Raw genomic sequence first — 13,947 nt, 5'->3', positions numbered from 1 at the left:
CAAGCAAAATTAATTTTAATAACATACATTTTAACTCAATATAGCCAAAATAAAATTTCAACATGTAGTCAAAATTATTAAAGAGATGTTTTACATTCATTTTTCCCCCACATAAGTCTTCAAAATCCAGTGTATACTTTATATATATGGCACCTCTGAAGTGCTCAACTTGGCTAGTGGCTACTATGGCTAGTGGCCACTATACTGGTCAGCACAGTTTTAGATGGTAGATGAAGAGGGACTTTCTACCACACAAATAATGAGAAAGAGCCAGCCATGTATATGAGCAACTGCAAAGGCCCTGAGGCAAGGTTAAGTTTTTAACCAAATTTGAATATAATTGGAAAGTAAGAAGACAAATATAGTTAGACATTCAATTTATAATAATTATCTACAACTCTGCTACATGGTTTAAAACCAAATTATTCTTTCAAAATGCTCACGTAACACAACAAACTATCATTTCTTATGTGCCTAAATGAAATGATCTGTTCAATTCAGTTTAGCGTGGTTACAATAGAAATGAACTCAGTGCAAAACAAAACTTTTTCTTTTAGTAATGGCTAAGTGAATGCACCTTGAACATATATATTTTTTTCCTTTTGCCTTCAAACATGCAAATTCATCACAGTCTGGTGTGTATTTTACTGACAAATACACTAATTGTAGATTCTAGGTTCTAATAGCATTATCTATCTTCAGGACAGGACTTTGTGAAAAATACATCTGGGTGCCATTGCTCGTGTTTCATCTTTGTCTGGAGGCAGGCCATGTTTGACCCCTCAGTTAGCCTAGCAACATAATGAATTAATTAGAAACAAAGGTATGCTATACATAGAAAATGAAAACTCACACAGAAAACACTTTAAAAGAATCATTAAATGCATTTTAAAATAAAACATCTGGGATATACTTTTCATGCCAAATAAGCATTCTCATATTCGTATGATACTAGTTTGATATATGTCTTCGTTTGGATTCCTCCAGAAGCCAACTCTGAGAAAAGGATATGAATGCAAGAAGTTTATTTGGGAGGTGATCCCAGAAAGCAGAAGTAGGAGGGGGGGATGAGAACAGGAGGGAAGGAAGCCAACACAAGGTGCATTAGCAAGCCAGTCACCATAGTAGGCAACTGGAGCCTACTCTAACTGAAGGTATGGCACTCTGGGATTTGCATAGATCCTGCTTTAAAATTATCCACCTAAGGAGCAAGGGATTTATTCCTCTGTCAGTCACAGGTTGGGCTACTCCTGGGCTGGGGAGAAGGATGTTAATACCCTAGCACTTGTGACCTGACTCCTACATGGGTGAAGACTCCAGAGAAAAACCTCAGACAAAGAGATATAGGTGTTGGCAGTTGGAAGTTGGGTAGTGTGAACAGGAATGGGAAAGGCCAAGTAAATCTATGTAAGTCACTAACAGTAGCTGCACACAGTGTGTAATAGAAATTCATCCAGAAGCTTACCGTCAACACTTATTAGGTTGGTGCAAAAGTAATTGCAGTTTTTGCAATTGTTTTTCAACTTTTAAGCTGCAATTATGTTTGCAGCAACCTAATAATAATTTAAGTGCACCTTACATCGATGAGCACATCATTGTTTACAAAGGACATTCATTTATGTTCTCTGACTCAGTCCTTACAAGGACCATGAGGAGTGAGTGGAGTAGCTTTTACTATTTATATGTTATAGAGGAGGGATCTGAGGTGCATGGGGATATATGCTCATAGATGGTAAAGAAGCAATTCAGGGATCTGGTTCTAGTGGAAATTGTGATTGCCTCTTTCAGTACCCCTATCCATTCTCTATCCTCCACCATACAATTGTGCACTTTGCACTTTATGTGGAACTGATCCTAATCCCAGCTATGAGGATGGGCCTTGATTGGCTAAAGCCAATCAAATTTTTGTGTTCCTATTGACTCAGTGACTGGTTAGTCAGAGCAAAGTGAAGGACTGCACACTAAATGTCTGGGATAATAGAAAGATATTTCTTTATCTCTCTCTTTTTTTTTGTTTCAAATGTGTGTGAAAACATAGTTGTTGGCAGCCATCATATGAGCATGAGGCAACCCAGACTTTGGGTGAAGCTGATATGTCATAGATGTCAGAAAAGACAGATTAAAAACAAAAGCAAAAACAGGGTCCTTAGTGACATTGGTGACTCACTGGATAAAACTCTGCTGAAACCAAGAAACTCCTTATTTTTTTCTTAATTAAAATTTTTTTTAAATTTATTTTTTTATTGGAGAATATTGGGGAACAGTGTATTTCTCCAGGGCCCATCAGCTCCAAGTCATTGTCCTTCAATCTACTTGTGGAGGGCGCAGCTCAGCTCCAAGTCCACTTGCCGTTTTCAATCTTGCAGGGGGCGCAGCCCACCATCCCATGAGGTGAACCAGCAGCCTTGTTGTTGAGAGCTCACGCTCTAACCAACTGAGCCATCTGGCCACTCCTCCTTTAGTTGTTTAAGAAAGCTGTTCAAAGTTAGATTTCAAACACTTGCAGGTGAGAACATTCTATTTGACTCCTAACTTGCTGCTCTATACCAAATGCCCCAACTTATCTTAGAATAAAATATCTTAAACCTCCTGTGTATAAAACCTAGAGGGATTTTTTGCATAGTATGTTCACCTAACTTTGAAGTTTTTCACTTTCACTTGAATTGTATTCAGAATCCATGGAAGCATAAATACAGTCAAGGTTATAGCTTGGAGACCAGCGCTGTGTTAGAGATCGAAGTGCAAAAATGTTTAGTAGATGTAGAAGAAAGTCTTGTTTCAGTCTTAAATGAATTTGTGGCTCATATGGAGAATATTCACTAAAACCTTTTTTTGAGAAATCATAAGTTCAGACAAAGGAAGAAACAGCAAAACTAATGATAGCTAGAAAATCAGATTTTCTATTTTTATTTAGATATGCAATAGTAGCCATTATGGGGTGTTGGTTTACCTTCTTTTTTCTCACCTACCTCAATAATATAGATTGGGAAAGTAAAACACTAATTTTCTTAGCCTATCTTGCAGCTACAGGTGGTTATCTGATACAGTTCTTTACCCAAGAGATGTAAACTGTTATATTTTGAGGGAATTTCAAGGAAAGCTTTTGCTTTCTTGGTAAAGTGAGACATGCGAGGTTGTACAATTAAGTTTGTGAACTCATCCTAGAAAAAGTGCTACATACCTCATTGCTGTCTATCACTATGGTCACCTTCAAAGTATTCCCTTTGGGAAGCTAAGCACTGATGCCAACACCTAGTCTACCCTTCAAAGCAATTTTAGAACTCTTTTTCTGGAATGGCCATCATAGATGTTGTTGTATTACCCCTGATGTCCTGAGTGTCATCAAATGTATTCTTTCAATATTTCCTTTGTCTTCAGGTAAAGGAGGAAGTCACTGGGGGGCAGATCATGTGAGTAGGGAGGGTGTTCCAATACGGTTATTTGTTTACTGGCTAAAAACTCCCTCACAGACAGTGCCATGTGAGCTGGTGCATTGTCGTGATGCAAGAGCCATGAATTGTTGGCGGAAAGTTCAGGTTGTCTTTTTCTTTCTTTTTAAAAAATCTTTTAAAAATTATTATTATTGTCGGGGAATATTGGGAAAGAGCATGTTTTTCCAGGACCCATCAGCTCTAAGTCAGTCGTTGTTTTCAATCTAGTTGTGGAGGGTGCAGCTCACTGGCCTTTGTGGGAATTGAACCAGGGACCTTGGTGTTATAAGCACTGCGCTCTAACCAACTGAGCCGACTGGCTGCCCATTGTCTAACTTTTTCACACAGCCTTATCAGCACTTCCAAATAGTAAACTTGGTTAACTGATAGTCCAGTTGGCACAAATTCATAATGAATAATCCCTCTGATATCAAAAAAAGGTTAGCAACATTGTTGCAACAAGTTCACGAACTTAATCATCAGATCTCATATACCACCAGCATTTCTCTTTCCTCTCCTTTATCTACCTTGAATGATGACACGAAGTCCAGAACTATAATAGCCATTTTGTGATACTGAAGCGACAAATATGAGGACAAAAGTGAAGAAAAGTGGAATGAAAAGGCAGAAATAGTCTAGGCTCCTGATGGCACTGTTGAGCAGCAGAACCCATGCCAGAAACTGCTGTCTCTGGCATTTCTCTTAGATGAGAAATCTAAACTTCTGTTGGTTTAAGACAATGTTTATTGGGTATTATTTTACTTAAAGCCTAATGCATTCCTAAGTGGTATATGCAACCACTTTAACAACTCTTTGAATACCTAGGGTTATTTCAGATTTTTATTGTATGTGTTTTATTTTTCATGTTTTGATGGATGTAATATAAATCAGGAGGTATTCACCTATCAAATTTGTCAGTGACTGAGTCCTTTGAAAAATAAATATAATAAGAACCCAATTGATCTAGTTAAGCAGAAAGAGGCTTTATAGTGGACTCAGATCATGTTGGAAGCATAGTTGGGCTCTTCTACTTAATTGGTGTATTTAGACAATCCACATTTAAAACGCTGGAGGATTTCATCACCACCAAACCAGTATTACATAAAATGAAGCACAAGGAGAATAAAGAACATAAATATGAATAATAAAATGTCACTAACAACATACCTAAGAATAATCACTTTAAATGTAAGTGGCTTAAATGCTCTAGTCAAAAGACACAGGATAGCTGAATGGATAAGAAAACAAGACCCATATATGCTGTCTACAAAATACCCACTTCAGATTGAAAGACACACACAGGCTGAAAGTATAAAGGGATGGAAAAATATATTTCATACAAATGGAAATGAAAAAAAACAAACACCTGGGGTAGCAATGCTTATATTAGAAAAAATAGACTTTAAAAAAAAGCTATGCTAAGGAACAAAGAAGGACATTTCATAATGATAAAGGGATCAAGGGATATAACCCTTGTGAACATTTATGCACCCAACATGGGAGCACTTAATATATAAAATAAATACTGATGGACATAAAGTGAGAGATCAACAGTAATACAGTCATATTAGGGGACTTTAACACCCCATTGACAACAATAGATAGATCTTCCAGATAGAAAAGTAACAAGGAAATAGTGGCCTTAAATGACAACATTAGACCAGATGGATTTAATTGATACTTTTAGGGAATTTCACCCCAAAGCAACAGAATATAAATTCTTTTCAAGTGCACATGAAACGTTTTCCAGGATAGACCATATGTTAGGCCACAAAGCAAGTCTCAATAAATTTAAGAAGACTGAAATCATATCAAGCATCTTCTGTGACAATTGTGGTGTGAAACTAGAAACAAGAAAAAAGCAGAAAAACACACAAACACATAAAGACTAAATAGTATGCTACTAAACAATGAATGAGTTAATAATGAGATAATGGAAGAAATCAAAAGATACCATGAGATAAATGAAAATGAAAAGACAACAACCTGAAATCTTTGGGACCGAGTAAGAATAGTACTAATAGGGAAATTCATAGCAATATAGGCCTACCTCAAGAAACCAGAAAAATATCAAATAAACAATCTAACCTTACACCTAAAGGAACTAGAGAAAGAAGAACAAACAAAGCTCAAAGTGAGTATAAGGAAGTAAATAATAAAGATCAGACAGGAAATAAATGAAATAGAGTCTAAAAAATACAAAAAATTAGTGAAACCAAGTGCTGGTTCTTTGAAAAGATAAACAAAATTGATAAACCCTTAAGCAGACTTATCAAGAAAAAAGGAGAGAGGATCCAAATAAATAAAATCAGAAATTAAAGTAGTGACAAATGACACCACAAAAATACAAATAATTATAACAAAATACTACAAACAATTAGATGCCAACAAGTTGGAAAATTTGGAAGAAATGGGTAAGTTTCTAGAAACATACGATCTTCCAAGACTAAATAAAGAAGAAACAGAAAATCTGAACCAACTCATTACTACTAATGAAATAAAATCAGAAATAAAAAAATCCCCCCAAAGTCCTGGAATGAACATTTTCACAGGTGAATTTTACCAAATATTCAAAAAGAATTAACAGTGATACTTTTTGAACTATTCAAAAAAGTTCAAGAGGAGGGAAGGCTCCCAAACCCATTTTATGAGGCCAGTATGACCCTAATCCCAAAATCAGATATAAGCATTATAGAAAAAGAAAATTATAGGCTGATATCCCTGATGCATATAGAATGCAAAAATATTCAACAAAATATAAATAAACCCAATTTATCAATATATTCAAAAATCATACAACATGATTAAGTGAGATTTATTCCTGGAATCCAAGGTTGGTTCAATACCTACAAATCACTTAACATGATGCATCACATAAACAAAATGAAAAATAAAAATAATCTGATCCTATCAGTAGATGCAGAAAAAGCATTGGATACAATGCTTTATATCCAAAATCATTGGATACAAAATGGATACAAAATCCAGTATCCATTTTTAATAAAAACACTCAGCAAAGTGGGAATAGAGGGAACAAACCTCAACATAAAGGCCATATATGACAAATCCACAACTAACATCCTACTCAATGGTGAAAAGCTAAAAGCATTCTCCTTAAAACCAGGAACAAGGCACGATTGTCCACTTTCATAATTTTTATTCAACATAGTATTGGAAGTTCTATCCAGAGCAATCAGAGAAGAAAAAAAAGCGTAAAAGGCATCCAAACTGGAACGTAAAACTGTCATTGTTTGCTGATGACATGATGCTATACACAGAAGACACTAAAGATTCCACTAAAAAAACTATTAGAACTGATAAATTAATTCAGTAAAATAGCAGGATACAAAATTAATATTTGGAATTCAGTTGCACTTATACAAAAATAACAAAATATCAGAAAGTGAAATTAAGAAAATAATCCCATTTACAATTGCAGCAAACAAACAAAAAACGACATAGGAATAAATTTAACCAAAGAAATGAAAGACTTGTACTCAGAAAATTATAAGACATTGAAGAAAGAAACTGAAGAAGATATTAACAAATGGAAGCATATATTGTGCTTATGATAGGAAGAATTAACACCATTAAAACCATACTACCCAAAGCAATCTACAGATTTAGTGCAAATGTAATGAAACTACCAATGGATTTTTTTCAGAGAACTGGAAAAAATAATTCTAAAATTTATATGGAACCACAAAAGACCCCAAAGAGCCACAGCAATCTTTAGAAAGAAGAATAAAATTGGAAGTATCGTGCTACCAGATATCAAACTATTCTACAAGGCTATAGCAATCAAAATGGCATAGTCCTGGCATAAAATCAGACACAGATCAGTGAAACAGAATTGAAAGCCCAGAAATAAACCCATGCCTCTATGGTCAATCAAGCTATGACAAAGGAGGCAATAATATACAACAGGATAAAGACAGTCTATTCAATAAATGGTGCTGGGAAAACTGGACAGATACATGCAAAAAAAAAATGAAACTGGATCATCTTCTTATACCATATGCAAGAATAAACTAAAAATGGATTAAAGACTTAAAAGTAAGACCCGAAACCAGAAAACTCCTAGAAGAAAACATAGTCAGTAACCTCTATTACATTATATATATATCCATATATATATAAAACATTATACATATACATATTATTTTTATATATATGTATATATACTCATATATATGCACTCATATATATATACTCATACATATACACACACATAAACACACACACACACACACACACACACACACACATATATATGCACACTTTTTATTTTGATGTAGTCCCATTTATTTATTTTTTTCTTTTGTTGACCTTGCCCAAGGAGTTACAAAAATAAACAAATGGGACTACATCAAAATAAAAAGTGTTCTCATAACAAAGGAAATCATCAACAAAATGAAAAGACAGCCTACTGACAGGAGAAGATATTTGCCAATGATATGTCCGATAAGAGGTTAATATCCAAAATTTATGAAGAACTCATAAAACTTAACACCAGAAAACCAAAACAAAACAGAAACAATGCAGTTAAAAATGGGCAGAGGACCTGAATAGATATTTCTCCAAAAAGGACATACAGATGATCAACAGACATATGAAAAAATGCTCAATGTCACTAATCGTCAGAGAAATGCAAATTAAAACTACAATGAGATATCACCTTAAACTTGTCAGAATGACTATCATCAGTAAGTCAACAAGCAATAAATATTGACAAGGATGTAAAGTAAATGGAACCTTTGTGTATTGTGGGTGGGATTGCAAATTAGTGCAGCCACTATGAAAAACAGTTTGGAGGTTCCTCAAAAAATAAAAAAATAGAACTACTTTATGACCCAGCAATTCTACTTCTGGATGTTTATCCAAATAAATCCAAAACACTAACTCAAAGAGATATATGCACCCCTATGTTCATTGCAGCATTATTTACAATAACCAAGATATGAAAGCAACCTAAGTGCCCATCAATAGATGATTGGATAAAGAGGAGGTGGTAGATATATACAATGGAATATTATTCAATCATAAAAAGAATAAAATCTTAACGTTTGTGACAACATGGATGGACCTAGAGAGTATTATGCTAAGTGAAATAAGTCAGACAGAGAAAGACAAATACCGTATGATTTCACTTATACGTGGAATCTAAAGAACAAAATAAAGGAACCAACAAAATAGAAAACAGAAACAGAGTCATAGATACAGAGAACAAACTGATGGTTGCCAGATAGAAGTGGGGTTGGGAGGATGGGTGAAAAAGGTGAAGAGGTTAAGAAGTACAAAATGGTAGTTACAAAATAGTCATGGAATGTAAAGTATAACGCAGGGAATATAGTTAATACTATTGTAATAACATATAGTTAATACTATTGTAATAACTATTGTAATGCATGTTGGTGATCACTTTGTAAATTATATAAATGTCTAACCTTTGTGGTGTACATTTGAAACTAATATAGAATAATGTTGAATGTCAACTGTAATTGAAGAATAATAATTAATTAAAAATTTAATTGATTATTAATATAATTCGATTAATATCTGTCATGTTGTAATGTTCTTTTCCTCTTTTCCTCTCTTTTTTTTCCCCTTTATTCTCTGGTTTTAACTGAACATCTTTATACGATTGATTTCATTTTATCTCCTCAGCATTAAACATCTTTATATGATTGATTTCATTTTATCTCCTCAGCATATTGAGTATACTTAAAATTTTTTTAGTGGTTTCCTTAGAGTGTAACATACATCTCTTATTTAAAAATTTTTTTTTTTAAAAAAAGCAATCTAAGTACACCTTCAAATAACACTATAACACTTCACATGAAGTTCAGGTACCTTTTAGCAGAATATTGCCAATTCATCTCTCCCATCCCTGTGATATTGCTGTCATTTATATCATTTATCCATATGCTATCCTCCCTGCAATACATTTTACTATTATTACTTTTTAAAAGTTATTTTAACTAATTTAAGAATAATAAGAATGAAATATTTTACCTCCACTTATTCCTTCTCTGACACTCTTCTGGTGTTCATGTAGATCCAAGTTTCTGACCTATATTATTTTCCTTCTACTTGAAGAACTTCTTTTAATATTCCTTGCAGAATAGGTCTACCAGTGATGAATTCTCTGTTTTTGTTCGTCAGAGAAAGTCTTTATTTCTTTCATTTCTGAAATATAATTTCACTGAACATAGAATTCTAGGTTGGTGGTGTTTTTTTCTTTCAATGCTTCAAATATTTCACTTCACTCTTCTTTTGCTTGCATGATTTTTGATGATAAGTCCACTGTAATCCTTATTCTTGTTCTACTGGTAAGGTGTTTTTTTCCCCTCTGGCTCCTTTAAGATTTTCTCTTTGTCTTTTTCTGTAGTTTTAATATTATATGCCTAGGGTTTGTTTTGTTTTTTTCAAATCCTTTTAGTGTTCTCTGAGCTTCCTGGATCTGTGTTGTTTTTGTGTCCGTCATTATCTTTGGAAAGTTTTCAGCCATTATTACTTCAAATATTTCTTTTCTTTCATCATTTCTTTCTTCTCATGTGTTGTACTTTTCAATTACTCATATGTTGTACTTTTCAAAATTGTCCTTCGATTTTTGGATGTTCTGCTATATTGACCTCTCTTCAAACTCACTGATTCTTTCCTTAGTCATGTCAAGTCTACGGATGGACCCATCAAAGGCATTCTTTGTGTTACAGTGTTTTTTTTTTTTTTTTAATTTCTAAATAAAACCATGAGTCTGAGTCTGAGTCTGGTTATGGTGATTGCTTTATTTCTTTAGACTGTATTTTTTTATTGTGAATGTTTTATTGGGTAATAGGAACTAAGGTAAATAAGCCCTTAGTGTGAAGTTGTATGTTTGACCAATTAGGAGTTTGACTTTTTTTAAGGTTTCCTATAGCTATAGGTGAAAGACGTTTAGGATTCCTCTATTGTCCTTGTTTTTGTTTTGACTTTGGGCTTCCCTAAGTGTTCCTTCTCAGGGAGAGTCTATTATGACTTTCAGCTATAACCCAGTGTGATTATACTGGAGCCTTATTAATGTGGTCATACATTTGGGAGGGAAAGTGTTATATAGTTTTTCAATTAAATCTCATTGTTTTAGTCAGCCTGTATCTTTAGGCTGTAAACTTCACAAGTGTTTTACTAGCAATATAGCTATTTATCCCTCTGGTCCCTTCTTCCTTCCCTAGCTGCAGTATTCCCAATCTATTTCCTTGGCATCTTGTTCATTATTGACTATTTCTTCCCTGCATCATTAGATAAAACAAGAAGGCTAGAGGGGTCTGGTGTGGAGGAAATGTCTCTTCCCCAGATGGTGTAGGCACCATCCCCCCTAGAGAGTAGATTTTTGTTATGAAAAATGTTCTGCACACATTTTTACAAGTATTATTCTTCCCCTCCCTACCAGAGCCAGGAGGATCTTTCTGGGATCTTCATTGTGAGAACCTGGTAAGGTTCCAGGAGGTAAGCCCCATGGAAGTCTAGACCCTTCCCTCTAAGACTGGGGCTCACACAAGGTTCTTACTTTCATTCTAGTCTATACTCCATCTCCAGCAATTCATTAAAATTAGCATATGACTTCCTACTACGTATGGCACCAGCATCTTCTACCCTTGTCTGTCCAGATTTCAGAGTGGCCATTTGCCCTGCCACCTCAGTTCTTCGATGGGTCAGTTTGTTCAGCTATTTCTTTGTAAGGATGGGAGTAACAACTTCTAAGTTATTTATATGTTAGCTGAAGCCTAAGTCCCTTTACCTCCTCTTTGAATCTCACTTTTTTAATCTATAAAAATGAATTCATTTATAGGTACCGTGCAATGTTATTTCCGTAATTTTATCAGATAATAATCTATGAGAAAGTAACATAAGACCCTTAGCAAGTGGTCAATAAAATGGCATTTTGTACTTAAATTGTAGAGGGACTTCCATTGTCATAAAGAAACAAAGTGGAGTTGAACCACACATATACTTAAATTATATGAAATTAACTAGGTATGCTCAAATCAAAAATTAACAAATGGAGAGAAAATAATTTAAATAATGTGGACAATTCTGCCTGTTAATACATAGTACATATACTTGTGTCAACTAGGAGAAAGGAGCAGGGAAGAGATGGGTTTGGGGGCAAGGAGGAGGAGGAAGGAAAAGTTCCAGGCATGAAGAACAATGTCTGGGAGGTGCCTGAGACAGGCAGAAGGTAAGAACGTTTAAGAAATATGGCAGTGGAGCTGGAGAGAGGTGGGAGATAATGCTGGAGGGGAGGCTTAGTGAGCCCTGCGGAGTACTTGAACTCTGTTTTAAGAGCAATGAACTAGTTTGTCCGAAACTCAATCTATGTCATTCACATATTTAATAAGTAAAAATTTGGAAATGGTGCCTTATTACAGGTTTATTTTGTATTTATTTTTATTGCTCTGCAACTTCAGTATTTTTAAATGTATAATGTGAAGTTATGCTCATGTTTTTGTATTTATTGGTTCTTTGTGATATTTTTACATAAATTCATTGTACATCATATTTTTTTAATCTTTCGTATTTGAAGAAAACATGTTCCCCAATCTTTCGTATTTCTTTCATTTTAGTTATTACCATTTAATTATTTAAGATGTATAGCTCTTCCCACCTGTTGGCATGACAATTCAGTGGCGTCTGATGATAAACATTTATTTCTCAGTCAAATCTGTGGGTTAGCTAATATTCAACTGACCTAGACTGAACATTTTCTGTATAGTTGGTGGTTTCTTTGGCATGGTGGTCCGATGGAAAGGTTAATGTTTGGTTTTTTGGAGAAGGTTTACAACAATGTCATAGTTGACTGGACAAATTATTGTGATTCCAATAAGACACTATAGGCCTTAAGATTACATATTTTGGGTGAAAAAGAAAGAGGTGCCTTTTTGCATGAGTTCACTCAAAGGCCGACCCAGGGACAAGGATTTGGGTGACAGTAGTATATTTAGGCAATGATTCCAGAAGCATGGCAAAAGAGTGGGGAAGGAAGACAGGGAAGAGAAGACAGCCAATAAAGAGTTTTTTGGTGAGCAGGCTACCTCTGTGGGCAGCTAGAGCTCTATCCAACTGAGAACATTCTGAAAGACTGTATAGGACACACTTTCTAATTATGCTCCCGTATGGCAAAGAAGTTGAAAGACTTATCTGCCAACAATGATGCTGTCGTGAAATATTTTTGTAAGAAGCAAACAAATTAGCAGATGTTTAGTGGCTTCTCTAGAATTTCTATAATAGGGGAACATAGAGCAAATAGCAGTCTAGGTGGGAGGGAAAGAGGGGCTGGGTACTTTGCAGAAGTTTGAGAACACATCTTCAATTGAGGAAAGGCTCTTGAATATAATGGAGGAGCCAAAGAAGCCTTTCCAAACACCCCCTTGGCACTGCTACTGTATCTATTAGGTAACTAGACTAGGGCTTGGCAGGCTGCAGGACTAAATCTAATGTAGATGCTATTATCAGGCTTTTATGCACAAGATTTCCGTGCTTGGATATGTTATTTTGCTGATAGCATATTGATAGCGTTTGTTATCCTATGATATGTAACGGTTATTACAATATAATCATGTGACTCCTGAAACAGAAACTTACAGTCCAAGGCAGAATGTATCTTTGAAATCACTAATTTTCCCCTAGATTTCTCTCTTGTGAGTATCTAGGTTCTCGTGAATGACTATCAACACCTAGAATCAGGATTCAGAATGGGGTGAAGAACACAATGCAAAGCCTGGATGAGTGATGACTACAGAGAAGGTCAGGTTTTCTACCCTGACCATGAAGAATGGCCATTAGTGTTCCCACAGAACACAAACTCTGCAGCATAGGGGAACTTGGTGTATGGTGGTGATGGCGAAATCAACAAGTTCATCCCATAAGACAGAGTGGGGTCCAGGCATGCCAGTATCCTCACCATGCTTGCTGCCAGGCAGTTAGTTGGCTATGTGTTCTGAAAAGTTGTATCAAGCTCTTCTGAACGGATGCTTTAAGGAATAAGGGACATGGTGGCCAGAGGTCCCTGAACAATTCAGATGTTGACCCTGAGTGATTAAACACTCAATCTGAGATCCAGATTTCACTCTGAATGGATCATAAGACTTCTCAAGAGGCCTCTCCACTCTTGTCTCTCACTGCAAAGCCACAGCTTATAAGCAACTTTGATCACTATCTTTAGGACTCAGCACCCAGCCAGTAGGAACTTCAAGTCAAGGCAGAACTAAGGAAGAATTGTTAATGCAAAAGTAATGTTATGTTCTGAGTTAGTCAAGTATGTGGTATTTTTTTCCTTTTAATTAAGTTTATTCTATTGTTGAACTGTGGAAGGAGTTACACATGCACACACACACACACTTTTCCATAGAATATTGGGTATTGTCTTCTAGATAGCTTTTATGAATTTATATAAATGCATGTTTTAAATATTTATTAGTTTTGTAAAAATAGTTGTACTTTCAATACCAATAGATGTATCTTTACAGTATTATTTAAC

The sequence above is a fragment of the Rhinolophus hipposideros genome (genome assembly GCF_964194185.1).
Source record: "Rhinolophus hipposideros genome assembly, chromosome: 22".
Lineage (NCBI taxonomy): Eukaryota > Metazoa > Chordata > Mammalia > Chiroptera > Rhinolophidae > Rhinolophus > Rhinolophus hipposideros.
Note: the sequence above shows the minus strand (reverse complement) of the source record.